The sequence below is a fragment of the Leopardus geoffroyi genome, chromosome E1 (genome assembly GCF_018350155.1).
Source record: "Leopardus geoffroyi isolate Oge1 chromosome E1, O.geoffroyi_Oge1_pat1.0, whole genome shotgun sequence".
Classification (NCBI taxonomy): Eukaryota; Metazoa; Chordata; class Mammalia; order Carnivora; family Felidae; genus Leopardus; species Leopardus geoffroyi.
In genome coordinates this window covers 5,020,702-5,048,672 of record NC_059330.1, presented here as the reverse complement: position 1 = coordinate 5,048,672, position 27,971 = coordinate 5,020,702, and the positions used below count along the sequence as shown (strand labels likewise).

General features: G+C 43.9%; 1 protein-coding gene and 1 long non-coding RNA gene across 2 annotated transcripts in view; one reads left to right on the top strand and one right to left on the bottom strand.

Annotated features, from left to right (window-relative positions):
- ADPRM (ADP-ribose/CDP-alcohol diphosphatase, manganese dependent) overlaps positions 1-27,971 on the bottom strand; it is a 293,792-nt gene that overhangs the window by 46,297 nt on the left and 219,524 nt on the right. The gene's annotated exons all lie outside the window — the stretch shown is intronic.
- Positions 27-27,829, top strand: LOC123603018. Its single transcript, XR_006714678.1, has 4 exons — positions 27-1,310; positions 16,315-16,500; positions 21,691-21,751; positions 26,269-27,829. It is a non-coding gene; the product is annotated as an uncharacterized LOC123603018 (long non-coding RNA).

Genomic DNA, 27,971 nt, shown 5'->3' with positions numbered 1-27,971 from the left:
GGATGCTTAACCAACTGAGCCCCCAGTGCTCCTATCTAGATTTATAATTTACATCTAATGCATATTGTAGAAAACAGCAAAAACTCTGAGGCTTAACTCAACAAAAATCTGTTGTCTGTGCCACAAGCCCCACTGTTTCGGGAGGTGGTTTGTGCCACATAACCACTCCACACTATTTATTATGCCTCTATCTGAACATCATGCTTTAGGTTTTTTGAGAGGAGGAGAAAGCAATGGAAAGTTGGCCACTGGCAGTTAAATGCTCCGCACCTTTATGGAAGTTACACTGGCTCACATTTCCTAGGCCAAAGGTAGTCTTGTATCTGATTTAACATCAAAGTTGGCAGGGAAATACAATCCTTCCTTGTGTCTGAAAGGGGAGGGGGCCCCATACTGGTAAGCAGACTGCCAGGCAGAGTGTTCCAACATGTACTTGTGCCATATTTGTCCTACCGATTCCCCTGCCCTTGAAAGAGCTGATGATATAGTTCACAATCTGTGCCAAACCTTAGGGCAGACGTTGTACTAGAGGCCACTTGGGTCTGAAATGCCAGGATTGAAACCAGGATCCATAACCAAGGATGGGAAAGCTGGAGTGTTCCCAGAAGTAACAGAGTTCTCAGCTATATCCACACATTCAGGAAGCTGTGCAGGCACAGTGTATTACCAAGAGGTAATTTCACCATCAGGTGACCATGAACTCAACCAGAGTAGAGGTGGTCCCAAACAGACTTGTCTATTGAGTCTCATTTCAGTCCCTAGGGTCTTCACAGAAGGATGTCAGGGGTCCCTTCCTTCCCTGATCTCTCCCAGCTTCTTTTTCTTTCCTCCTTAAATGATCTCCTTACTTTTTGTACACATCTACTTCTCCTTCCCTAACAGTGTCCCACTCCATCCTGGAGACAAGTCCTGAACATTTCCCCCAAGACAGTCTTGAAGTGTCATGAGCTGTTCTTACGACACATAAGCCCATTGTAGAAGGACTTAGATATTTTTGATTCTTTATAAAATGGAGCACCTTCACCCTTCCTCCTGATGAATTTGCTCACTCATGAGAAGGCACAGAGGGCATTGTTAAGCGGCACCTGAAAACGGAACTTTCCAGGCTCTTGGATCCAAATCAGAACACAGGTGTTGAGTATGGAAGAGTCACTTCAAAAATCAGATTCCATGGATATGTGATCAGTAGTTAAAGGGTTAAAGTCACATTCGAAAGAAAGGTGACCCTCCTTCTCCTTGCTAATGTAATTGGCCAGAGTCCAAGCCATTGGCCAAGCCATACATGAGTGGGGCCACCTGATTTGAAAAAGGTAAGTAATAATCTCTCTCCTCTCCCGCCTACCCCTCCCATGGGGTAGGATTGATGTGTGAACTCAGAGCCTGCCTCATCAGGCCAGGACTGCCAAGTCTCTCCTTCATCCTACACAAGTGAATGCACTCATCATTGCCATGTTTAAGGGGGCTAAGACCCCAGGACTTGGATTCTGGCTTTAGGAGGAGATAGAAACCCAATTTGGGCTTCAAGTTAAATTTTATAATCTAGTTCTGCTCTTTCTGAGACATATACATTGAGGCGTTGAATACAAATGGGATTTTTGTTCCCCATATCACTTCTCTTTGTGTGTACCTCTTTTGGGGAAAAGGTGATGGGTCAGAAGATCGGAATTTGGGCAGGGCACAGACCCTTAGCCAGAATAACATTAAAATCTACTCTTGACCTAACAACGCGCTGTTTGGAGATGGGTGAAGGCATCGCAGAAGAGGGCATTGGAGCGGAGTCTTGAAGGATGAATGGAAATCTGACAGGCAGATAAGGGTACTTATGCCTTAGGTTACCTGAAAGGTGCGGAGGAGGGGATGCCTGGAGCAAAGTTGCCCAGATCTTTCCTACAGCCACAAAGGCAGACTCTGCTTCCTTGATGTTCTCACCATCTAATTTGAGTTGTCTAAGTGATGGATGGGCTGGAAGGGTTGTTTCTCGGCGGGTAAAGGATTCTGCATCTGCCGGATCGGCATGTTTTTGGCAGGCTGTCTATCTTGATTTGTTGCTTTGAAGGGCCATTGCTCAGAAAGCCTTTGTTATCAGCAGAGCCTGGGGCTGCTGGGTCATGTCTGTTTCTGTGCTCTAGCTGGCATGCCATGCTTTGTTATCTTTATTATCCAGCCTTTAGTAACTCCAAGCCTGGAGGAAGGACGGATCCAGCTTTCTGCTGGGCAACTCTGTGCATTTGGTGTTTGGTGAGCCGGAGATGCTGAGATGGGTTGGGAATCTTTGTGTTCACTGCCAGGGACTTGGTGAGTAACCTGTGAACTCAGGGGGAGAATGAGGCACTTTATGGAGACAATAGTGATGGTAAGTAGGGTCGCCATGGATTGTACTCCACTTGTGCATTCAATCACTCATGCTGCAAACATTTACCAAGCTCCTATTTTACTCCAGGTGCTGGACACAGGTAAGATATGGCACCTACTCTCCCCAGGAATAAACCAATGAACACAGCATGTGAATGTGCTGTGTCACAGGGAAGCTCGGAGGCCCCTTGGAGCATGGAGAAGGGTTTCTGCCTTAGCCTATGGCATGACAGGGTCAAGGAAGACTCAACCTCTAAGCACTTAACACGCCAGATATGATCGTCATGAGGATCACCCAATGACGATTTCAAGGATGCATCAACACTGTGTAGATGGTAAAGAAAAAAAGATGAACAGAGTTATCTTTATTGTTGCTCTCTATGTCCACAGCACAACAGAATCCTTCAAACAACTGTGGTACCTGAAGATTTGACTCAGGTTGCCTGTGATGTGGGTTCACAGCATTGCTTCCCCTTTCTAGACTCTTTCCTCTCAATCTTCTTCTTTACTCCTCCCCAAACCATATTTTTGTCAACAACAACCTTGACCTAGCTTCATCTAGAAACCTCTTCTGAGCCTGATGAGTTCAAGGTCTCCTGCCCCCCGCCCACACTGGGTTCCAAACGACTACACCTTCCAACCACACTTTAGGAAGAGATGGCGGGCCAGGAGGAAGGGGATCTTCCCAGGCAGTTCAGAGGCCCGCTACAACTAACGTGGCTCTCAAACATTCCTGATGTTGTCCTCAATTTGTTTTGTAAACGGGAATCTTATCTTTCCCACTCTATCACAATCTACTCGAGGGCAAGGCCAATGCCCTTGGATGCTTTTCTTTGCTCTACGTTGGCTGGTATGGTGAGAAGCACTCAGTGTTTGTCATCACTTTATCAGCAAGGCTGATAGAAATGAGGCTGTTAATTTCATCTTTGGGACTTCATTTGCAATTAAATGGATGGTGATGCCTTGGTTATGGCTTAATTAATAAATTCAATAAACATGAATTAAGGATCTATGATGAGTCAGACACTCCACTAAGCACTGGCTCCACAGAGATGAATGGCAGGTCTCCGCTCTCAAGAATTTCATAGTTTAGTAAGAGACGAACATACGTCAACAGATATTTATAACGCCGGGGGGGGGGAATTGCTAGAGAATAGGTTTGCTTAAGGGACTGTGAAAACCCAAAGGAGAGAGCAAGAATCCATGCTTGCTGATTTTAAGGATGCAAACAAAATTTCCAAAGAGGCAGAGGAAAGCTCTCCAGGCAGAAGTTTTATGGGCACAAAGACACAGGAGCGTGATGAGTCGGGAGAGCAACGTATACATCTCAGTGTGTCTGCGATATGGGCTCTGTGGTGGGGGAATTGGGTCAGACTGTGAAAGCCCTTTTATACCAGCTCAGGAATTTGGGCTTTATGGGGTACCCACAAGAGCCGGAGGAGAGGGTTTTTTTGTTTGTTTGCTTGTTTGTTTGTTTCTTACGTTTCATTTATTTTTGAGAGAGACAGAGAGCAAGTAGGGAAGGGGCAGAGAGAGAGGGAGACACAGAATCCGAAGCAGGGTCCAGGCTCCGAGCTGTCAGCACAGAGCCCGACGCGGGGCTCGAACTCACAGACCGCGAGATCATGACCTGAGCTGAAGCCGGATGCTTAAGGGGCTGAGTCACCCAAGTGCTCCGACCGAAGGAGACTTTTAACACACGGAGTACCATCGTCCTACTTGCCCTTTCAAGAACGTAGCCTTTGGTCTGGGTCTGCCTGGGGTGCCAGGATGGGCTACACAGGAGGGCTTGGGGAATCAAACGGATGGAAAAGAGAAGCTGGGATGCTTTTACTTTTTAAAAGATCTTTTCTATGAAAACAAAAAATACAGATTTTAAATAGCTACACATAAATATCAATTGCACTGGCTGCATATATAAGCAGGAAACCATTTAGAGAGTAAATGGCTTAAGGGTCACTTCTACCTGCTCCATTAATGTTTAACCACACCCTTGCATATTTAACCTGATCTTCTCCTGGGCAAGGGTAGAATTACTCCATGTTAAAACTTTCTTGCACCAAGACCTGAAGGTTTGTCCACAGCCCATAGTCCACAGTTAACCAACTTCCTTCCTGTCTTGGACGTATTTTCTATGGCATTCGAGACAGTGACCATCGGTGGAGGTGAGGAGGGTGGCATCCCAAGTGTAAAGCATCCCAGGAGGCTTTCCAGGGTGCGCCAATACCCCATTTGGGTCCCCAGAGTCCGAAATCCCATCCCCAGCTTTGCAGATCCCCAAAACTAATTTCCTCAGTGTTCCAGAGTTAATGGAGTTCAGAAAGGCTGAGCTAACAAAATTTTGCCCATTCTTTAATTTGCCCTGAGAAACGTAACTGCCGGGGGGAACAGTTACTCATGTCCTCTAGCCCAGCTGGCACATTTACTCCGTTTTGACATTTGCACAAGAAGCGAAATCACAGCTTGAAGGCTGCGTGGGGAGATAGATGTATGCGCACGTAATTGACGCACCAGGTATGGCTGCCGGATGCCCCCATGTCCCTCAAAGGAATTTTCCTACCCATATGCCTGGGCAGCCCCCATCTCCCAGTTGCAGTTCAGCCCAGTTGTAGACAAAGCCTTAAGGATAAACTATGATCTGAGGGGCTCACAGTATTTACCGTAGAAACTGAGAGGTAGTGGGCGATATCAAGCCTCCGAAGTAAATCCGATTGAATCGGTCCGGAGTTCCGACAGGAATCGTTTCACTCTTCAACATGTGTCTGGCATGTTCGAAGTGCCAGGCATCACATGCTACATCAATAAACGAGACAAAGACTCTGTCAGGAGACTCAGAATTCGGTAGGAAGCAGACCCATTGGCTTGTGATGACCATGCAGGGTAATGTCTGCTGTGATGGAGGCTTGTTCTAGATACGGTGGGAGCCGGGACCAAGTGCCCTAGTCCTGCCTGGGGGTCCAGAAAAGCTGTACAGAGGCCAAAAAGCTTAAGCTGATTCTACTTCAGTATCTGGTTTTCACAGTGAAAGAAAATGCCATTTTTATGACGATGGTATTACCGAGAACATAATTATTATATAGAAAATTGCTATTAGCCTTGTGGTGTGTTTCTTTTTATGTTTAGGCATTAAGATTTGTGAGATTAAATGTGGAATCCTACAGGGTCGTGCGGATTTCATTTAGCCTGGTAACACGAGACAGTTAGGTCCATCTTAAAAAAAAAAAAAGACTGCTTGGTATCCTATCCTCTGGATATACCATTGTTTATTTAACTAAACCCTGTTGTCAAACATTTTGGTTATTTTCTCTTTTCTTTCTCTTTTTTATTAAAAAAAATTTTTAATGTTTATTTATTTTTGAGAGAGAGAGAGACAGAGACAGAGAGGGAGTAGAGGAGAGGCAGAGAGAGAGGGAGACACAGAATCCGAAGCAGGCTCCAGGCTCCGAGCTGTCAGCACAGAGCCTGATGCGGGGCTTGAACTCACAAACTGTGAGATCATGACCTGGGCCGAAGTCAGATGCTTAACTAACTGAGCCACACAAGCGCCCCTCTTTTTTAAAAAATTTTAAATCATGTTTTTATTTGTTTTGAGAAGAGAGAGAGAGAGGGGGAGAGAGAGATAGCAAGCAGGGGAGGGGCAGAGAGAGAGAAAGAGAGAGAGAGAAACCCAAGCAGGCTCCATGCATCAGGGCAGAGCCTGACGCGGGGCTTGAACTCATGAACTGCGAGATCATGACCTGAGCCAAAATCAAGAGTTGGACGCTTAATGCATTGAGCCACCCAAGCACCCCAAACATTTTGGTTATTTTCAATCATTCTCTATTATCAATAAAACCTTAAAATGAGAGGACCTTAGAGATTATGTGATAAGAGCCTCTCACCTTGCCACTGAGGGAACTGGTTTCCAGTGGATTTAAGTGATTTTTCCCCAAGTCCTATAACAGCTGGGTCTGGACTTCTGATGAAATGCATTCTGGGCTGGAAGGGGGAAGAGGGGTGGGTTATCTGAGAGTCAATAAAGAGGAGAGGCACTGGGAAAACACCAGGGGCAGGCAGCATGGGGGACTCCAAAGGAGAGAGGAAGGTGAATTTCAAGGTTCTGAGGACGCCGGTGCACTGGGGTGAAACTGCGCACGCGCAGAAACGGACACCAGCCTCTCGGCATGCAAAGGGGGGGGCGGGGTGGCCCTTTCGAAGGCAACTTGGCAGTGCATGACAAGAACCTGGAGAAGACCCTCCAATGGCGTGACCTGGCGAGTTCACTCCCAGGAGGCTGCCGTCCTAGGGAGCTGGGATGTGCACGGGCAGTCAATGAAACGTGGTTCACAGTGCAAACCAATATCCTACGATAGGCGCCAAACGACACTAGACGTAACCTATCGTGTTAGACAATGCCATAGGACAATCAATCAATAGGACAGGCGGGTAGGTGATACATACTAGAGATATAATATATATTTTTCTTTGGCATATGTAAAATCTCTTTGTACATTAGGCACACTCTTTTGATATATTACATACTCTTTTAATATATAAAGGAGTTCATTATAAGGGACTGTCTCATACCGTTATGGAGGCTAAGTCCCACACCAGCCATCTGTAAGCCAGAGACCCAGGGAGGCCAGCGGTATAGATGTGGGAACCACAGGCAAAAGACCTAGGGCAAAAGACCAAGGTCAGCACCAGCCGTCAGGCAGAGACAGTAGATGCTTCCTTCCTCTGCCTTTTTGTTCCATTCGGGCCCTGAACACATTGCATGATCCCCACCCACTTTGGGAAGGGCAATCTGCTTTACTCAGCAAGTTAGAAAAGCTACCCAGTCCTCCTCCTGAATATGTCTCCTCTGCTCATACAGAACGCTCATGGGGTCGCCTGGGTAGCTCAGTCCACGAAGCATCCGACTCTTGGTTTCGGCTCAGGTCGTGATCTCCCGGCTGGTGAGTTCTAGCCCTGTGTCGGGCTCTGCGCCGACAGTGAGGAGCCTGCTTGGGATTCTCTCCTTCCCTCTCTCTCTGCCCCTCCCCCACTGGCTCTCTATCTCTCTCTCAAAGTAAATAAAAATAAACTAAAAAAAGAAGACAAAAAAAAGAACGCTTGTAACGCTCACGGTCACCAAACGGGTGTGGGATTTACCCCACAGCCAACAATTCTCCCCCACACCAGCTGAGTATCCTACACTTTAGCTGTGTTCTGACATTGTGTAACGTAGCATCAGGTCCCACAGGTGAAAAGGGCTCAGTCGGACAAGACTGCACACCACCCCCTTCAGATGCCAACCACGAGTCGGGGCCGTCACCCGGGCTTCTGGCCAATCGGCTGCCAATCGGAGCTTCCCACAGTCCTCCCCTTGGGTTGGATTAATTTGTTGGTGACACTCACAGAACTCAGGGAAACGCTTATGGTCACCAGCTTGTCCAACGACACAGAGGAAGAGCTAGATGAAGAGATACATAGGGAGACGTCTGGGAGGGTCCCGAGCACGAGGGTTTCTGTCTCCCACGGAGTTAGAGTATCACCCTCCCAGTGTGGAGGTGTTTACCACTCTGGAAGCTCCATGAACCCCTCCAGATCCTCTCCCTTCTCTGGAGGATGGGGGTTGGGCACGAAAATTCCAAGCTTCTAATCATGGTTTGGTACTTCTGGTGACCAGCCCCCACCCAGCAGCCACCCAAGAGCCCACGAGAGTCGCCACATTAGAACAAGGTGAAATTATGAAGGTTCTGGGAGCTTTGTGCCCGGGGGTCAGGGGCAGAGACCAATTAAATATATTCTATTGTTTTCTATTAGTTTACAGTCGGTCTACTGACTCAAATGTAATCTCTTCCAGAAACACCCTCACAGACACACCCAGAAGTAATGTTTGGCCAAATATCTGGGTACCCCAGGATCCAGTCAAGGTGACACATAAAATGAGCCATTACGACATTCAATGCTGGGGAAAGGTTAAGCCGATTCTGGTACATTCACAAGAGGCTGAGGTGTGTTCTATGATTTCCTCTTTTTTCTTTTCATTGTTCTAGTTTTTCCGGTTCAGCCGGCCCCTCCTCTCTGCATCCACAGAGCCTCACCCCACGGTCTCTCCAGCAGGCTGCAGCCTACCCCTGTGTTCAGTCCCTATCTCGAGCCCTCCAAACACGTATCGTGCTCTCCGCCCTCTGTCAGTTCAGTGGGATCTCGGGAGAACAAAGATATAAGCACACAAACACATGTGATCAGTCTGCATTATTTTATCGAAAGACCATTGCTTATTATTTAAGTAAAAAAAATATATATGTAAGAGTAATAAAAATATCTATACTCTTTCATCCAGGAATCCTGCTTAATGCAAGTGAGTAAAAGGAATAAAAAAGAAGCCAAAATGATCAATATTACCATAGTACAAAATTGGTAGCAGTTTAAAGTCCAGGAGTCTGTGATTAGTATTTTTTTTTTTTTTTTTTGAGAGAGAGAGAGAGAGTGAAAGCAGGAGAGGGGGCAGAGCGAGGGGAGAGAATCTTTTTTTTTTTTAATATGAAATTTATTGTCAAATCGGTTTCCATACAACACCCAGTGCTCATCCCAACAGGTGCCCTCCTCAATGCCCATCACCCACCCCGCAGAATCTTTTTTTTTTTAATTTTTAAAAATGTTTATTTACTTTTGAGAGAGAGAGAGAGACAGAGCATGAGTAAGGGAGGGGCGGAGAGAGAGGGAGACACAGAATCTGAAGCAGGCTCCAGGCTCTGAGCTGTCAGCACAGGGCCCAACGTGGGGCTTGAACCCACGAACCGTGAGATCATGACCTGAAGCTTAACCAACTAAGCCACCCAGGTGTCCCTCTGAGAGGGAGAGAATTTTAAGGAGGCTCCAAGCCCAGTGTGGAGTCTGACACAGGGCTGGATCTCGCGACCGTGAGATCATGACCTAAGCTGAAATCAAGAGTCAGACCCTTCACCAACTGAGCCCCCCAGATGCCCCCGTGATTAGTAATTTAAAGTACAGTGAATGCATATGAGATAGCATTGGGTAACTTAAAAAAAAAGTAGGTCACAAATAAGACCAAGACAAAACTCAAGAAAATTCTTATGTTATAATATTAAGTCCAAAGACCAGTTACAACAGTGTGAAAAGGTAAGAAACACAGGGAAAAAAGATCGCGAGTAAAGACAAATTATAGAAATCATATTGGGGCAGTGACATTTCATGTGATGTGTTTTCTCTAATGTTGTCATATTGGTTTTGCAATTAAAAAGAAAAAAGTATTCGGGGCGCCGGGGTGGCTCAGTCGGTTGGGCGTCCGACTTCAGCTCAGGTCACGATCTCACGGTTCGTGGGTTCGAGCCCCACGTCGGACTCTGTGCTGACGGCTCAGAGCCTGGAGCCTGCTTCCGATTCTGCATCTCCCTCTCTTTCTGCCCCTCCCCTGCTCACATTCCGTCTCAAAAATAAACATTAAACTTTTTTTTTTTAATTTTTTTTCAACGTTTATTTATTTTTGGGACAGAGAGAGACAGAGCATGAACGGGGGAGGGGCAGAGAGAGAGGGAGACACAGAATCGGAAACAGGCTCCAGGCTCTGAGCCATCAGCCCAGAGCCCGACGCGGGGCTCGAACTCACGGACCGCGAGATCGTGACCTGGCTGAAGTCGGACGCCCAACCGACTGCGCCACCCAGGTGCCCCAACATTAAACATTTTAAATAAGAAATAAACTTAGAAAAAAGTCTACTTGTCATTTCCCTGCTTAAAACCTTCCAGTGATCTCTGCTGTCCTCAGGCCTCTTTTTCAATGGCCTATGAGGTCCTATATGAGCTGGCCTCTGCCTGACCGTCTGACTTGCTGTCTACTCTTCCCCTGATCACGAAGTTTCAGGGACACTGGCCTGCTTCCTGGTTGCAGATGATACCAAACTTCTTTCTTTCTTGCGGCTTGCCCCCCAACCCCTCACCCCTACTATTCCTTCTTCTCCCCCCCCCACCCCACCCCGGGGCTATTATCAGACTGGTTGCTTCTCATTTTTCAGATTTCGATTCAAACTCACCTTCCCACAATCACCCTATCTAAACTCGTGTCTCCAAGACGCTCTATTTCCTGTTATGTCCTCTTCCTATTTTATTTTTTTTATGATACTTATCGCTAATTGAAATTACGTTCGTGTTCAGACGTTCTGTCTCCTTGCTCGGGAACCTCAGATCAAAACCCCTGATCTTTCTAGCTGCTGAATCCCTGGAGCTTAATACAGTGCCGAGTTAAAAAAGAAAAAAAAAAAAAAAACCTTAAAAATTAAAAAAAAAAAAAGGGTGCACCTGGGTGGCTCAGTCGGTTCAGCGTCCGACTTCAGCTCAGGTCATGATCTCACGGTTCATGGGTTGGAGCCCCACATCGGGCTCTGTGCTGACAGCTCGGAGCCTGGAGCCTGCTTCGGATTCTGTGTCTCCCTCTTTCTGCCCCTCCCCTGCTCATAGTCTATCTCTCCCTCAAAAATAAATAAACATTAAAAAAAAAAAAAAAGTATGGGGGCGCCTCCCCCACTCACTCTCTGTCTCTCACGCTGCTCTGCCTTGACAGCATCTTCCCGTCTGCAGGCGGCTGGTGCGCGTGAGAGACGCAGCCCGGCAGACAGTGTGGGTTTGTGCCTGTGAGTTCGTTGTGTCACAACACATCGTACTTCGCGCGTTTATGCCTCCTCGCACCGAGAGACACGCAGCTCCTTCCTGTGCGGCTTGCTCCAAGCCTTTGTTGTGGTTGTTTTCTGTATGTGGAGTTTCGCAGACCCGGAGGGCACCAAAGCGCTGCTCTGAGTGCGCGCTGAAGGGGAGACTGTTCTCGTGCCCAGTCCAGAGTCTGCCGTCCATCACACCGACGAAGTTCCCAGGGACCGGATCCCACCGTGGCCAGGCACGTGAGACGCAGCGACAGACTGCAGGCCAGCACGCCGGGCCTGTCTACCCCGCTCAGGAACCACGTGGCTCAGACCTGAGCCCCTTAAGTAGAAGCAGAAAGGGGTGCAACATTCTCTAATCCCGCCTCCTGCATTTTGCATGCACCTGCCCGTCCCCAGGAAGCTGTCAGCCAGCTTCTGCTTGACCCCTGCAATCAGGAATCCAGGTGGGTTAAGTGACTTGCCCAAGGTCAAAGTCATGCAGCTGGAAAGCCAGAATGAGGGGACTCAGTTCCAGGCTGTTGGACTCCGGAGACCATGATTGCACTTGCACTGTTCTGCCCATAGAGTAAAGGTCCACCCATAACCCCTGCGTCTGGCTTCTGGAGCCAGAACCAACATGAGGGCTTGCGCTCCCCCCACCCACCCGCCCCGCCCTTACCTTCCAATGGGTAACCTTGGTCAACCTTTGGACGTCTAGTAATAATTTTAAATGTACCACCATTTTTTTTTTCATGCAATTACAAAAGGAAGTATTTTTTTTTAATTTTTTTTTAATGTTTATTTATTTTTGAGACAGAGAGAGACAGAGCATGAACGGGGGAGGGTCAGAGAGAGCGGGAGACACAGAATCTGAAACAGGCCCCAGGCTCTGAGCTGCCAGCACAGAGCCCGACGCGGGGCTCGAACTCACAGATCGTGAGATCATGACCTGAGCCGAAGTCGGAAGCTCAACCAACTGAGCCACCCAGGCGCCCCACAAAAGGAAGTATTTTACATCAACAATATTGTTTCGTATCACAATGTGAGATACTGATGACAATCTTGCATTTAGCCAGCAGTGCCCGGTTCACTGATGGCTCAGTCCAGTTCTTCCTCCTATCTCTCTCCCTTTTTATTTTATTTTTTCCTGTGCACCTGATTTCTCCCAAATTGGAAAGCTCTAAATCTCAGTGGTGGGTCATCATGAGTGGCAGTGGCAAGCACTTGCTTGTTTTTAAGAGAATTGGGTGGACCCAAAAGATTTCTCACTGAAAACTATTCCCACATCGTGCCATGAAGACAACAAAGTTCAAACTAGAAGGTTGGGTTTCTCAACTCCGGAGATGATGGTCAAGAGCTCCTAATCTATGCTTTGACTGGACCCAGTGATCCGTATTGGTTTACATTTGTGGCAGCCTTTATACATGATTTTATTTTTAAAAATTTTTTTTAATGTTTTTATTTTTGAGACAGAGAGAGACAGAGCATGGGCAGGGGAGGGGCAGAGAGAGAGAGAGACAGACAGAATCCGAAGCAGATCCCAGGCTCTGAGCTGTCAGCACAGAGCCCGACACGGGGCTTGAACTCACGGACCGTGAGATCGTGACCCGAGCTGAAGTCGAACGCCTAACCGACTGAGCCACCCAGGCACCCCCGTGATTTTAAATAATATGCCCCCAAGTCACTTCTTGACAAGTGAAAAGAAAAATTAGCAAGTTATGGAAAAGAAAGCTTCCAACAGTGGAGCTGTTTGTCCCAAGTTAGGTCTCCCTGGAAAATCCCGATGTTTGATTTTTCATCCTTAAAATTAGGATATTTTATCCCTAAGGTGATAGATATTTCAAGCTATACCCAAGACACTTCATAAATCATCGAGAAACACCACCGGAGGCAAACCTCTTGAAGTTTCCAAAGTATACCAACTTTCCATTAGTCAATTTCTCTTGGTGTATTTATTTGTTTATTGAATAATTGTTGAAAACGTCCAATGGTTCTGCATGACTTAAAGCAAAACAAAACAAAACGAAACGAAACGAAAAAAAGAACTATGCCTTACCTACCCCTCAACATCTCCGATCCCCATTTTCTAGAGACAACATCTTTCAGTTCCTCTCATTCTCCTTCCCCTCCCTCCCGCCCCCGTCCACGCCTGCTGTATTTACCTCTACCTTTCTAAGTAACATGCTTTCGGTCTTTGATTTTTTTTCTTTTCAGTTTTTAAATATTGTCTCTTGAACTACCACTGCAGATGATGAGAATTTAGCTCTCTGATGCCAGGCTCCCTGTCTCTATAGACATAGAGATTACCTCTCCTTCCAAATGTAGATTTATCTTGCTTTGGTTAGACACATTTATTACCTACCATATTTTTACTATATGACTGTTCTTCACAGTTGAGCAAGATGGTCCTTTCTTGGTATCGTGTTACTTTTTTTCTGAGCCTCGTTTGCTTCATTTTGCAAGTATCCATAGCCAGTTCATTCCCGAGTTCTCTACCAATTGTGCGCATCCTCTCGTGGTACATTTCAACACGTTAGTAACTGGCATGCTTGATCCCAGCCTCCTCCAGAGCCTTCCCCCCTTCTCCTGCGCCAACCTGAACTGGTCGTTCTCTGTCCCCAAAACCCCTGGGAACTCTATTTACCATCATCCAAAGGGCTGCCTTTATCTTTCACCTGTATCCCATCCCCTGCTTTCCAGGATCATGTTTTTTGTTTCTCTCCCTCTTCATCTGCTTCTTTGTTTCTACAGGAGTCATTTGCTAGTAACTCCCTGAGAAAGTGGGCCAGTGGGCACAGGAGATAGAACGTGTCAGACATTTCACATGTAAGATGTGCACATTCTACACTAACACCTCATCAATAATCTGGCTAGCTACAGAAACGAAGCGGCAATTTTCTCTCAGAATTTTGAAGGCACTGATTGGGCTGCCATCCAGCCTCCAGGTTAGTTGAATAGTTACAGTGTTAGTCTGATTCCTGATACTTTGTATATGACTTCTCACTCCCCTCCTCCTCCCCCTCCTCCCTGTCCTCCTCCTCCTCTCTCCCTCCCTCCCATCCTCTCTCCTTCTCTCTCTCTCTCCCTCTCCCTCTCTTTCTCCTTCTCTCTTTGTAAAGATACAAGACAATTACTTGGTTTGCCTTTTCAGTCTGGAAAGTCATACACCTCCGATATGTGGAATTCTATTGATATATTTCTTCAAAAACATTTTCCACCCATTTTCTCAGTCCTCTCCTATTCTTGGCTGTCAAACCCCACCAAACTGGTCCCCTATGTATTTTGTTTCTTTTAGCTTTCTCCTCTATTTGTGAGGGAGTCTTTCAACATCATCTTCCAAATTTTATATTGAATTTTTCATCTTCTATCATATTTTTAACTCCCCAAAGCTTTTCGTTTCTCGTAAAATATTCCTTTCTTATAGCAGCCTGTTTCTGTTTCACACTACAATATTTTCTCTTATGTCTCTGAAGATACATAAAAGGATTTTTAGGCTTTTCTTCACCTGCCGGTGTTGCTGCTGTCCCTCCTCTGAGATTTTTCTTTTCTGCTCGATCATGTCTCTCATGATACAGGTTTTCCTCGGGGCTTGGTGATCTCCAGAGCGAGGCACCTGCTAGAGTTAATAGGAACCCGTGTGTGCCTGAGTAGAGCTTTTGACTAAGGCATTCTGGTTAAGGTTGTTTTGATGAGAAATTCCCTTTACCATCAGTTTCGGTATATCCTTTCTCCCGGTTATTTCATGTTCCTGAGGAATGATCTTGCTTATCTCCTCCCTGCAGGTGTAGCCTGAGGGACGGCCTTCCACAAGCCCAAGAGAAGAAGGAAGCTGAGTGGTCTCATCATTCAATACACAGGGTACCTTCCCCCCTCCAATTTTTCAGTATCCATCATTATAATATACAGAATAGTTTCACCACTCTAAAAATATCACCTATCCAACACCGTACCCCCTAATCCCTCACAAACATGATCTGTTTACTCTCTCATAGTTCTGCCCCTTTCAGAATGTCATCTTTCACTTAACAATATGCATTTAGAGGGGCACCTGGGTGGCTCAGTCGGTTAAGCGTCCGACTTCGGCTCAGGTCATGATCTCGCGGTCCGTGAGTTCGAGCCCCGCGTCGGGCTCAGTGCTGACAGCTCAGAGCCTGGAGCCTGTTTCGGATTCTGTGTCTCCCCCTCTCTCTGACCCTCCCCCATTCATGCTGTCTCTCTCTGTCTCAAAAATAAATAAACGTTAAAAAAATAAAAATTAAAAAAATTAAAAAACAAACAAAAAACCCCCCAAAACAATATGCATTTAGATTCATCTTTGTTTTTGAGAATCTTGATAGCTCATTTCTTTTTTCCCCCCAGGCTTATTGAGGTATAATTGACAAATAAAAATTGTATATATTTAAGATAGGCAACCTGATGTTTTGATACATGTATACATTGTGAAATAATTGCAACAATCAAGCTAATTAACATACCCATCACCTACATGGTTAGCATTTTTTTCTTTCTTTCCTTTTTTTTTTCTTTGTTGTGAAAACACTTAAGATCTATCCTCTTAGGGGCACCTGGGTGGCTCAGTCAGTTGAGCCTCCGACCTCAGCTCAGGTCATGATCTCACTGTTGGTGAGTTCGAGCCCCGTGTGGGGCTCTGTGCTGATAGCTCGGAGCCTGGAGCCTGCTTCGGATTCTGTGTCTCCCTGTCTCTCTCTGTCCCTCCCCTGCTCGCATGCTCTCTCTCTCTGTCTCTCTCTGTCTCTCGCTCTCTGTCTCTCAAAAATAAATAAAAAAACATTGAAAACAAAATAAAAAAAAAAGATCTATCCTCTTAGCAAGTTTTAAGTATACAGCACAGTATCGTTAGCTACACTCCTATTGTTGTACGTTAGGTCTCCGAAATTAGTTCATCTTGTGTAGCTGAAACTTTGTGCCCTGGACCCATTTCCCCCTCCCCCGGCCCCTGGCAACCACCATTCTCTTCTCTGCTTCTATGAATTCGATTATTTTAGATTACACATGTAAATGAGAACATTTCAACACTGTTGTCTTTCTGTGTCTGGCTTATTTCACGGAGCATAATGTCCTCCAGGCTTGCCCGTGTTGTTGCAAATGGCAAGACTTCCTTTTGCGTTAAGGATGAATAATATTCCACTGTATATGTGTACATTTTCCTTATCCATTCATTCATCAATGGACATTTAAGTGGTTTGCATATCTTGGCTATTATGAATAATGCTGCAATAAACATGGGAGTGTAGACACCTGTTTGAGGTCATGGTTTTGTTTCCTTTGGATACACACCTAGAAGGATCATAAGGCAGTTTATTTTTTAATTTTTTGAGGGACCTTATACACAAACAAATTGGATGACCTAGAAGAAAGGTACAAAGACCTAAAAACACACAACCTATCCAAACGGAATCAAGAAGAAATAGAAAGCCGGAACAAACCAGTAACAAATAAGGTGACTGAATCAGTAATCAGAAACTTCTCGACAAAGAAAAGCCCAGTGCTATATGGATTCACAGGTAAGTTCTATCAGACATTCAGTGAATAATCAATACCAATCCTTCCTAAACTCTTCAAGAAGTAGAAGAGGGACCACTTTCAAATCATTTTATGAGACCATCATCACCCTGATAGTAAGGTCAGACAAAGAAACCAGCAGAAAATAAAACGGTAAGCAATTTCCTCCATGAAAATTTCAAATCAGTTGGATGCATACTGACAATAGAATGGCTGCATCATATGGTAAGATTGTGTTTTAATTCTTCTAAAGTGACTGTATCATTTTTCATTTCCACCAGCATTGAACGAGAATTCCTACTGCCCCATAGCCTCCCCAGTTAATTAATATGGTCAGTTTCCTGGATTTTAGTCAGGAATCCCGGATTGCACAGATCTTCCCGGATTTACAACGGGATAACACCCTGACAAATCCATCACATGTTGAAAATATCAATCATTAAGTAGAAAATGCATTTACTACACCTAACGTATCAAACACCATAGCTTACCTTAGCCTACCTTAAACATGCTTAGAATACTTATATTAGCCTAGGGTTGGGCAAAATCATCTAACACAAAGCCTATTTTATAATATAATGTTGAGGGGAGCCCGGGTGGCTCAGTCAGTTAAGCGTCTGACTCCTAATTTAGGCTCAGGTCATGATCTCCTGGTTTGTGAGTTTGAGCCCCACGTTGGGCTCTGTGCTGACAGTGTGGAACTTGCTTGGAATTCTCTTTCCTTCTCTGTCCGCCCCCCTCCACCTCTCTCTCTCTCTCTCTCTCTCTCTAAATAAACATTTAAAAAGTTTTATAATACAATGTTGAATATCTGATGTAATCTATGGAATACTGTGCTGAAGGTGAGATACAGAATGGTCGTGTGGGTACAGAATGGTTTTAAGTATATCCAGCGTTAGCCCTTATGATTGCAGGGTTGATGGGGGGTCGGCTGCTCACTGTTGCTACCCAGGATCGTGAGTGGGTCCCCTACAGCATGTTGCTAACCTAAGAAAAAATCAAAATTCAAAATTCAAAGTACAATTTCCACTGAATGTGTATCACTTCCACACTATGGTAAAGTTAAAGCAAAAAAGCAAGTCAAACTATAGTAAGTTGGGGACCTTCTGTATGGTTGGTATCTTATTATTGCTTAAATTTGCAAATCCCAGGGCACCTGGGTGGTTCAGTTGGTTGAGTGGTCCGGCTCTTGATTTCTTCTCAGGTCATGGTCCCAGGGTCGTGGGATCGAGCCCCACGTTGAGCCTGTTTGAGATTCTCTCTCTCACCCTCTGCCCCTCTCCCCTACTTGCACATGCTCTCTCTCTAAAATAAAAAACAAAACAAAATTTATTTTTTTATTTTTAAATATTTATTTATAATTGCGAGAGGAGAGAGAGAAAGAGAGAGAGAGAGAGAGAGAGCAGGGGAGGGACCAAGAGAGAGAGATACACAGAATCTGAAGCAGGCTCCAGGCTCCAGGCTGTCAGCACAGAGCTCGATGTGGGACTCGAACCCACGAACCGTGAGATCATGACCTGAGCCGAAGTCGGACGCTCAACAGACTGAGCCACCCAGGCGCCCCAAGAAAACAAAACTTAAAAAAAAAATTGCCATTCCCTAGTGACTAATGATGTTGAGTATCTTTTCATTTGTTTATTTGTTATTTACATATCTTTTTTTGGGTGAAATGTTCAGATGTTTTTTTCCATTTTTTAAATTGGGTTGCTGGTTTTCTTATTGTTGAATTTTAAGGGTTCTTTTTATATTGTGGATATAAGTCCTTTATCAGACACGTGCTTCGAAAACGTTTCATTATGTGTTACCAATGTCTTTCCCAGAGTAACAGTTTCCACTGTAATAAAGTCTAACTTAATTGTCTCTTTCTTGGATTGTGCTTTTGGTGTTGTATCTAAAAACTCATTGCCAGCCAAAGGTCATCTAGACTTTCTCATAGGTTTTCTTCTAGATGTTTTACACTTTTCCATTTTGTATTTAGGTCTATGATACATTTTGAGTTAATTTTACTAAAAGGTGTGAGATCTATGTCTAGGTCTCCCCCCTCCCCCCACCCCGTTTTTTTTTTTTTTTTTTTTTTTTTTTAACATATGAACATTCAATTGTGCCAGCCAGCATCATTTGTTGAAAAAAAACTATCCTTGGGGCGCCTGGATGGCTCAGTCGGTTAGGAGTCTGACTTCGGCTCTGGTCATGATCCCATGGTTCTCGGGTCCGAGCCCCGCGTCGGGCTCTGTGCTGATGGCTCGGAGCCTGGAGCCTGCTTCGGATTCTGTGTCTCCCTCTCACTCTGCCCCTCCCCCACTCACACTCTGTCTCTTTCTGTCTCTCAAAAATAAATAAATATTAAAAAAATTTTAAAAAAGAAAAACTATCCTTTCTCTGTTGAATTGGCTTTGCACCTTTGTTAAAATCTAGTTGACTATGTGGATCTATTTCTGGCTTCTCTCTTCTCTTCTGCTGATTGATGTGCCCATACTTTGCCAATACCACAGTGTCCTGAATACAGTAACTTTATATTGAGTCTTGGAACCAGTTAGTGTGAATCTTCCAACTCTGTTGTTCTTCGATAGTGTGTCCATTTTTCTAGATCCTTTGCTTTCCCATATAAATTTTATTTTATTTTAAAACATGTTTTACTTATTGAGAGAGAGAGAGAGGAAGGATGAGAGGGAGAGGGGCAGAAAGAGAGGGGGACAGAAGATCTGTAGCGGGATCCGTGATGACGGCAGCGAGCCTGACGCAGGGCTTGAACTCACGAACCACAAGATCATGACCTGAGCCAAAGTCGGTCACTCAACCGGCTGAGCCACCCAGGCACCCCTGCCATAAACATTTTGCATTAAGTTTGTCAATATCTATAAATAGTTGACTGGGATTCTGGTTGCCTTTAACTTATTGCCTTCAATCCACAGATTAAGTTGGTTTGGAAAACTGACATCTTTATAATATTGACTCTTCTGATCCATGAACATGAAATATCTTTCCATTTATTGAGTTTTTTAAAAATTTCTTTCACCGGTGTTTTATACAGCATACACAGCCCATACATACTTCATTAGAAATATGCCCAAATACTTAATTTTTTGGTGTGCTTATAGATAGTATTGATTCTAAATTTTAATTTCTGATTGTCCATTGCTGGTATATAGGAAAGTAATCAACTTTTATACGTTAACCATGTATCCTGTGACCTTGCTATACATGCTTAGAAGTTCTATCAGTGTTTTGGTACATTATTTAAGTTGTTCTACACAGATAATAATGTCATCTGCAAATACAGACAATTTTATTTCTTTCTAACCCACAAACTTTCAATCTCTTCTTCTTATCTTATTGTACTAGGTAGAATTTCCAAGACAACACTGAACAGGAGTTGAAAGAGGACATTTTTTCCTTATTCCCTATTTCAGAGAAAAGCATTCAGTTTTTCACCATTAATTATTACGTTAGCTATTGTTAGGTTAAGGAAATTTCCTTCTGTTCCTTGTGTGTGTTTTTTTTTTGAGAGTTTTTGTCACAAATAGGTGTTGAATTTTGTCAAAAGTTTTTTCTGCATTAATTCATATGATCACATAGTTTTGATTTTTCCGTCTATTAATAGGACAGATTACATTAATTTCTTTACAAATGTTAAACTGGCTTTGCATCCCTGGATGAGCCCTACTTGGTCACCATCAAGTATCCTTTTTTTATATGCTGCTGGATTTGATTTGCTATTAAAAAAAATTTTTTTTTAATGCTTATTTAGTTTTGAGAGACAGAGACAGAGTGCAAGTGGGGGAGGGGCAGGGAAAGAGGGAGACCCAGAATCCGAAGCAGGCTCCAGGCTCCCAGCTGTCAGCACAGAGCCCGACACGGGGCTCGAACCTGTGAACCGTGAGGTCATGATCTGAGCTGAAGTCAGACGCCCAACTGGCTGGGCCACCCAGGTACCTCGTTGATTTGCTAAATTTTTAATGGATTTTGTATCTATGTTTATGAGAGTTTCTTGTAATGTCTTTATCTGGTTTGGGTATTAGCCTAATACTGCTCTCATAGAATGAGTTGAGAAGTGTTCCTCCCTCTACTTGTATTTTCTGGAAGAGATTGTGGGAAATTGGTGCTACCTCTTCTTTAAATATTTTATAGAATTCTCCAATGAAACCATCTGGTCCTGGAGTTTTCTTTTTGTGGAAGCTTTTTAAGGATTGGTTCTATTTCTTTAACAGATACGGGAATGTTCCCATTGTCTATTGCTTCTTGAATGAGCTTTTGTAGCTTGTATCCTTCAAGGAACCGATCAGTTTCATTTAAGTATCAAATGCCTGGTCCTGTGCATGCTCTTCCTGTTCTGTTACTAACTTTCTTAATGTCCATGTGATCAGTCACCTTGATTCCTCTTTCATTTCTGGTATAGTTAACGTGCGTCTCCTTACTATGTACCTTTTTTAGGTTAGCCTGCCGGAGATTTATCTATTTGTCTTCTCAAAACAAAAACACTTTTGGTTTTACTGATTTTCTCTATTGTTCTTCTGTTTTCAACAAGTCAACATAAAATGGATATTCTAGGATCTCCTATGAAGCAAACTAAATTGTTGTGGTTTTGAGCATTTGGTGGAGAGTAGGAAGGCAACCTTACTTTATCTTGAAGATAGGAACAGTCTCCTTTGAGGAGCATTAAATCCTTGAAGAAATTAACATAATTTTAAAATGCTACTTAATGGGGCGCCTGGGTGGCTTAGTTGGTTAAGCATCTGACTTCGGCTCAGGTCATGATCTCGCGGGTTGTGAGTTTGAGCCCTGCGTTGGGCTCTGTGCTGACAGCTCGGAGCCTGGAGCCTGCTTCGGATTCTGTCTGTCTCTCTCTGACCCTCCTCTGCTCATGCTCCGTCTCTCTCTGTCTCTCAATGATAAATAAACATTAAAAAATTTTTAATGCTATTTGATTCTTCAATTAGAGATATTATATTTATAAAGTCATAAAAGTATGATAACTGTAATTTCAAAAGGAAATAAATTATAATAAAATTATATTATTTTGATACATAAATATTTTGTGGTTTTTTTTAAGAAAATGTATTTTTGATGTGGCAAAACATACATAATGTAAAATGCATCATTTTAACCATTTGCAGTGGTACTGAGTACATCCACACTGTTAGAAAACTCCATACCCATTAAATAATAACTATTCTATTCTTTCTTCTCCCCAGTCCCCGGAAACCACCATTCAACTTTCTTGTCTCCATGAATTTGCTACTCTAGATACCTCATGTAAGTGGAATCATACAATATTTATCCTTTTGAGATGGGGTTATTTCATCTAACATAATGTCTTCAAACCGGAGGGTATTACACGAAGTGAAATAAGTCAGTCAGAGAAAGACAGATATCGTACGTTTTCACTCATATGTGGAACTTGAGAAACTTAACAGCAGTCCATGGGGGAAGGGAGGGGGAAAATAGTTACAGACAGAGAGGGAGGGAGGCAAACCCTAAGAGACTCTTAAATACAGAGAACAAACTGAGGGTTGATGGGTGTGGGGAAAATGGGTGATGGGCACGGAGGAGGGCACTTGTTGGGATGAGCACTGGGTGTTGTATGTAAGCGATGAATCACGGGAATCTACCCCCAAAACCAAGAGCACGCTCTATACACTGTATGTTAGCCAACTTGATAATCAATTATATTAAAAACAAACAGGCGAATAAATAAACAAAACCATTCTAAGAAAAACAACAACAACAAAAACCATAAGTTCAAGGTTCATCCATATTGTAGCATATGTCAGAGTTTCCTTCCTTTTTAAGGCTGAGTAATATTCCTTTGTATACCTATCCATCTATTGATAGACACTGGAGTTGGCTATTGTGAATAACACTTCCATGAATATGGTTTACAAACATCTTTTCAAGTATGCTTTCAGTCCTTTGGAGTTTACATCCAGAAGTAGAACTGCTAGACCATTTTTGCAATCCTATGTTAAGCTTTCTGAGGAACCACTCTACCCTTTTCCACCCACAGTGGCTATACCACTCTACCTTCCCACTAGCAATAAACAAGAGTCCCAGCTTCTCCACATCCTACCAATCCTTCTTTCCTACTTGGTTAATAGCCACCCTAATGGGTGGAGTGTGGGGTCTTGTGGCTTTGACTTGAATTTCCCTAATGATTCGTGATGTTGAACAGCTGTTTCTATGCTTCTTGGTCACTGGTTTATCTTCTTTAGAGAAATGTCTATGCAAGTGTCTTTTGCCATTATTTAAAAAAAAATTTTTTTTAATGTTAATTTACATTTGAGAGAGAGGGAGAGACTGCAAACAGGGGAGGGGAAGAGAGAGAGAGAGAGAGAGAGAGAGAGAGAGAGAGAGAGAGACAGAATCCAAAGCAGGCTCCAGGCTCTGAGCTGTCAGCACAGAGCCCGACACGGGGCTCGAACTCATGAACTGTGAGATCGTGACCTGAGCTGAAGTTGGCCCCCAGGTGCCCCTATGTCTAAAATGTTTTTAAACAAACAAAAGACAAAAACAAAGGCTCACGCTGTTTCCGATTCCAGAGAGAACTGGTTTGAATCCTGGCTCTTTTTACAAGCTGTGTAATGCTTAACAAATTACTGAACTCCTCCTAATATTGGTTTTCTCTTCTGTAAAATGGGGTGACAACAGAAGGTACTACATAGGAATGTTGTAAGATATTGAACCGACAGGATACACTTAAAGCTCTCAGCTTATTGCCTTGTTCTGGAATAAGTACACCCTGGTGCCATTATAAAGAGGAATAACCTGTTTAAATATGCTTTATACAGTGTCCGTGATTTTTAACAAACAATTTTATCCTACCTTGGGTCTGATTGGTGTCAGCCCTTAATGGAAACCCCACACAGATGCACCCTAGCTGCTTGTCAGATAACTCTGTTGTCCAAATCCCATCAAAATCCTGTTTATGAGAACAGATATTTATGGAGGATTTGCCTGAAGGACATGTTATTCATCTATTCTCTGGAAATGATAAATTTTACCCTTGGATCAAATAACACCATCTGAGAGCTGCATATCGGAATGGCATCATTCTGACTCTTGTCAAATTTACTTGACAGGATTGAACGTCACTGTTGTGAGCCTGGCTTGCATTGAGGGATGCTGTAAGAAGCAGCCGGGCAAACTTTACTCTTGTATTTATTGCTGGGCTGGAGCCCAGGATGTTCTTGTCTGAATCAAAAAGTGTTTTCTTTATGAAGACCCGAGGGAAGAATTTTTCGTAGGTCAGCAAGATGAGAAAACTTTAAACAACGGGGTTATCTCTATCTTGCGGAGGATCTGGATCTTTTAGCAGTGCCTATTTCCCTACTTATTTAGTTTCCAGGAAACATCCAACCCCATCAGTGGTCCATCTTGGGTGCCTCTATGAAATAATGTGGCAATGAGAGGTAGGTAAATTTGCCCTTGGATTGTTTTTTCACCCACATTATTTCTTTGTCCCAACACTTTCCATGATTTATTGTCCATATATTTTTGGAAGCTGCCTCTTATTTATGACACAAGATAAGAAGAGAGAAAATGGAAAAATGAGGCTAGTATAAAGGAAAGTGGAGTATCGATAGGGGATAAATCAAGCAGGCAAAACTCTTATTACTTTCACATTTCCCTGGGCACCTTGCATTGAACTTCACAGCTAGTATATTGTTAGTGAATGTTTAAGGAAAGAAAAAGAAAGATAAGATCTATCAGGCCATTCCTTGCCCTGCTTGTGCACAGATGTAAGGTTGGGTTAGACGTAGGGGAGGCTTGATGAGTCCCTAAGAGGCCAAAGAGAATACTTTGATGCCTTCTGAGTGATATCTGACATTTCCTGGAGCAATGCCCCAGCAGTTTTTCAAGGCTCACTCCAATGCGTCCACCTTATGAACACATCCCCTGTTGTAAACGAATACCTCTCTCTCCTGGGAACGCTCTCAGAAACTACTGTCTCTAAGTACCCATTTCAAATGTGCTTAAAATAAAAATAAAAATAAAAATTTTTATGATAACTTATGAGATACAGATATAAAGATGATAGATAAGGAAGGAGGGGAAGAAAGAAAGAAAGAAAGAAAAGAAAAGAAAAGAAAAGAAAAGAAAAGAAAAGAAAAGAAAGATTAGTTCAATAAATATTTTCAAACAGGTAAATGAAAATCCATGGTATTGATTTTTTTTTTTTTTTTTTTACAAACTTGCATTAAAACTCTGTTCCCATGAGCAGTATGGATGACTTCTCAAATGGGTTATAAGTAAGTAAAAGAAGCCAGACTGAAAAAGCTAAACTTTTGACTCCATTTACATAACTCTCTGGCAAAAGCCAAATTACACAGGGAGAAGAAGGGCTGGGAGACAGGAACGGGCACAGTGGCACGTGGGGGTAATGGAACTCTTGTGTCTCATGATTGTGTGGTGTTGGTCACATGACTCTATAGCTTTGTCAAAACACTCGGAATTCGGCCCTCAAAAGTGTGGATCCCAGGGGCACGTGGGTGGCTCAGTCAGTTAAGCCTCCAACTTGGGCTCAGGTCATGATCTCACGGTTCATGGGTTCGAGCCCTGCGTCGGGTTCTGTGTTGACAGCTCAGAGCCTGGAGCCTGCTTCCGATTCTGGGTCTCCCTCTCTCTCTGCCCCTCCCTCCCTCATGGTCTGTCTCTCTCAAAAACAAATAAACATTAAAAAAAAAAAAAAGAATTATTAAAGGCACACATGACAACTGACACTGTGTGTACTATTCAGAGTGACAAGGGGGGCCATACCGTGGAATTGGATGAGATGGGTAGAAGGGAGCCCAGCAGAGTTCTTTTGAACAAGAGGTTAATCATCTGAAGGCCGCAGGAAACAGAGGTATTGACTAAGTGGGGAGGATGAGGACATCCCGGGCAGAGGCCTGTGCTCAAACATTGGAGCGGGAAAACCAGTACAGAGCTCTGGCCGAAAGGAAGACCACCAGTGTTTTAGGGAATAGGGTGACTCAAGTGCAGGCAGGGGAGTGGGGCAGGGGCCAGATCACACAGAGCCCCATAGGACACTCAGAGGATTAAAAAAAAATTTTTTTAATGTTTATTTATTTTTGAGAGAGAGAGAGAGGGAGAGAGAGAGAGAGACAGAGAGAGACAGGGGAAGGGCCAGAGACAGAGGGAGACACAGAATGCGAAGCAGCCACCAGGCTCCGAGCTGTCAGCACAGAGCCGGATGTGGGGCTCGAACCCACAGACCGTGACATCATGACCCGAGCCGAAGTCGACGCTTAACTGACTGAGCCACTCAGGCGCCCCCAGAGACTTTTAAGTATATCCTGAGGACTCTGGAAAGCCGTGAAATCAAGGTAAAATCATCACGAATAGGGAGGGGGGAGAAGAAAAGCTCCAGAATACTCTCTAAAATGAAATAAAATGAAAAAACTGAAGCAACATGAGCTTCCACGGCATTTTATGGCTACCGTATGGGTATCTCATTTGTCACCCTGGGTCAATATGGTATTTACCTGTGTCCTTTCTGCTGGACCAAGTGCTTCTGGCAATTAGCAACATCTTATAAATTATTATGCCTTCAGGATCTGAAGCTTAGTTAAGTGTTCAATAAATATCTGTTGAGTTGAAATAAATTAAACAAAATCTCTAGGTACGCAAATACATAGCATTCCAAAGCCAAGTCCAGATACTAATTCCCCGGTACGTCCAAAAGTACTAAGAGATGCAAAGTTACAGGTGCATCTGCCGAAGCATAAAATAACCTTTTTCTTCTTTTTTTTTTTTTTTTTTTTTTTTTGGAGCTGTCATGAATATATGCTGATCAGAATTACTCAGAATCTTCTGTCATGGTTCCAGAAACGTGGGGAAAAACAAAAGACAACACAGAGATAAAATTACAGGTTACCAAGAATTATTTTTGGAATTTTTTCAAAGCCAAGACAGACAACGCAGCCAGAAGATGAGAACAGCCAACTCGTGATAACATTTCTCTTCAGTGGATCAGGAAAGAGTCACAAAAGGTAATGACAGCCCAAGAGCAGAGAATGAATGAAGCCAAAAACTTCTGAAATAGGGAAAGGTGTGCAAAGCAATGACTAACTTTTACAGAGGTCCCTCAGGCTCGGCAATAGCAGGACGCAAGACGGGAAAGGCGTAGCAGTGGGAAGAAGCTACTGGCAAGGGGATTGTTACAGGTGGAACTGCGTCCCCCCAAATCCGCATTTTGAATCCCGACGCTTAGTACCTTCAGATGTAACCTTATATGGAGATATGGTCTTAACAGAGGTAGTCAAGTTAGAGTGAGTTCATCAGAGTGGTCCCTAATCCACTCTGATTGGGGTCCCTTAAAAGGGGGAAATTTAGGCGCAGGGGTACCCATAGAGGGAAAATGCCATGTGAAGAGACAGAGAGAAGATGGCCATCTTCATGCCAAGGAGAGAGGTGTGGAGCAGATCTTCCCCTGGACCCCTCGGAAGGAACCAACCCTACCAACACCTTGATCCTGAACTTCCAACCTCCAAAACTGTGAGAAGATGCATTTCTGTTGTGCATGCCCCTAGTCGGCAGTCCTAGGTTGCGGCAGCCCTAGCAAAGTAATACAGTAATTAACCTGAAAAATCCTCATTTACTGGAGGATTCTAACATTAAAGGGCGAAAAAGTAGTTGAATGAGTAGATCAAGGAGATAAAAGAGGTCTCCTCGGGCTCATATTTACACGAAGCAGGCTTTTCTATTATATTTACCAGAAACGACACGAGGTTGGAGCCTGGAATGGGAATATATAAAGTAGTGGCAATGAATGACCAAAACAGGTCTTAACACGTGCGTGCCAGGCACAGCATCATGTGTTTTACAGGAGTCATTTGACTTGATCCTTACAACCACCCTGTGAGGAGGTTGAATTATTTTCGAGATGAAAATACTGAGTCTCAGGGAAGTTTGGTTTCCTCACCCAGGGTCAGACAGCAGTAAGAGATGGGAAAGAGCTCCTCTTGGCTCTGGGAGGGTAAGGAGGAGAGTGATCGCTGTGAATGCACCGAGACCCTTCTCCATCACAGGGACTATTCCCCAGAGGGAAAGACACATCCCACTCAGGGGAAGGGCATATCTCTAACTCCAGACCCTAGAGTTTTCTTCTGTCACCTAAGAAGTAAAAATAAAAGCTATGAAAAACTTGTAAAGGTCACAACCCAGGACGCAGACCCACTGAACACTGAGATTGAATCCTCAGATTATAGAATGCTTCCCTCTCTGATTTTTTATCACCACATCAACAGGCCTCCAATATAATAACATTTGACAGCTAAAAGGGCTGCAAGGTACAGACTCTATTTAAGGAGGAGTTCTTAGTGGGGGCGCCTGGGTGGCTCAGTCGGTGAAGCATCTGACTCTTGATTTCAGCTCAGGTCATGATCTCATGGTTCGTGGGTTCGAGCCCTGTGTCAGGCTCTGTGCTAAGAGCATGGAGCCTGCTTGGGATTCTCTCTCTCCCTCTCTCTCTCTC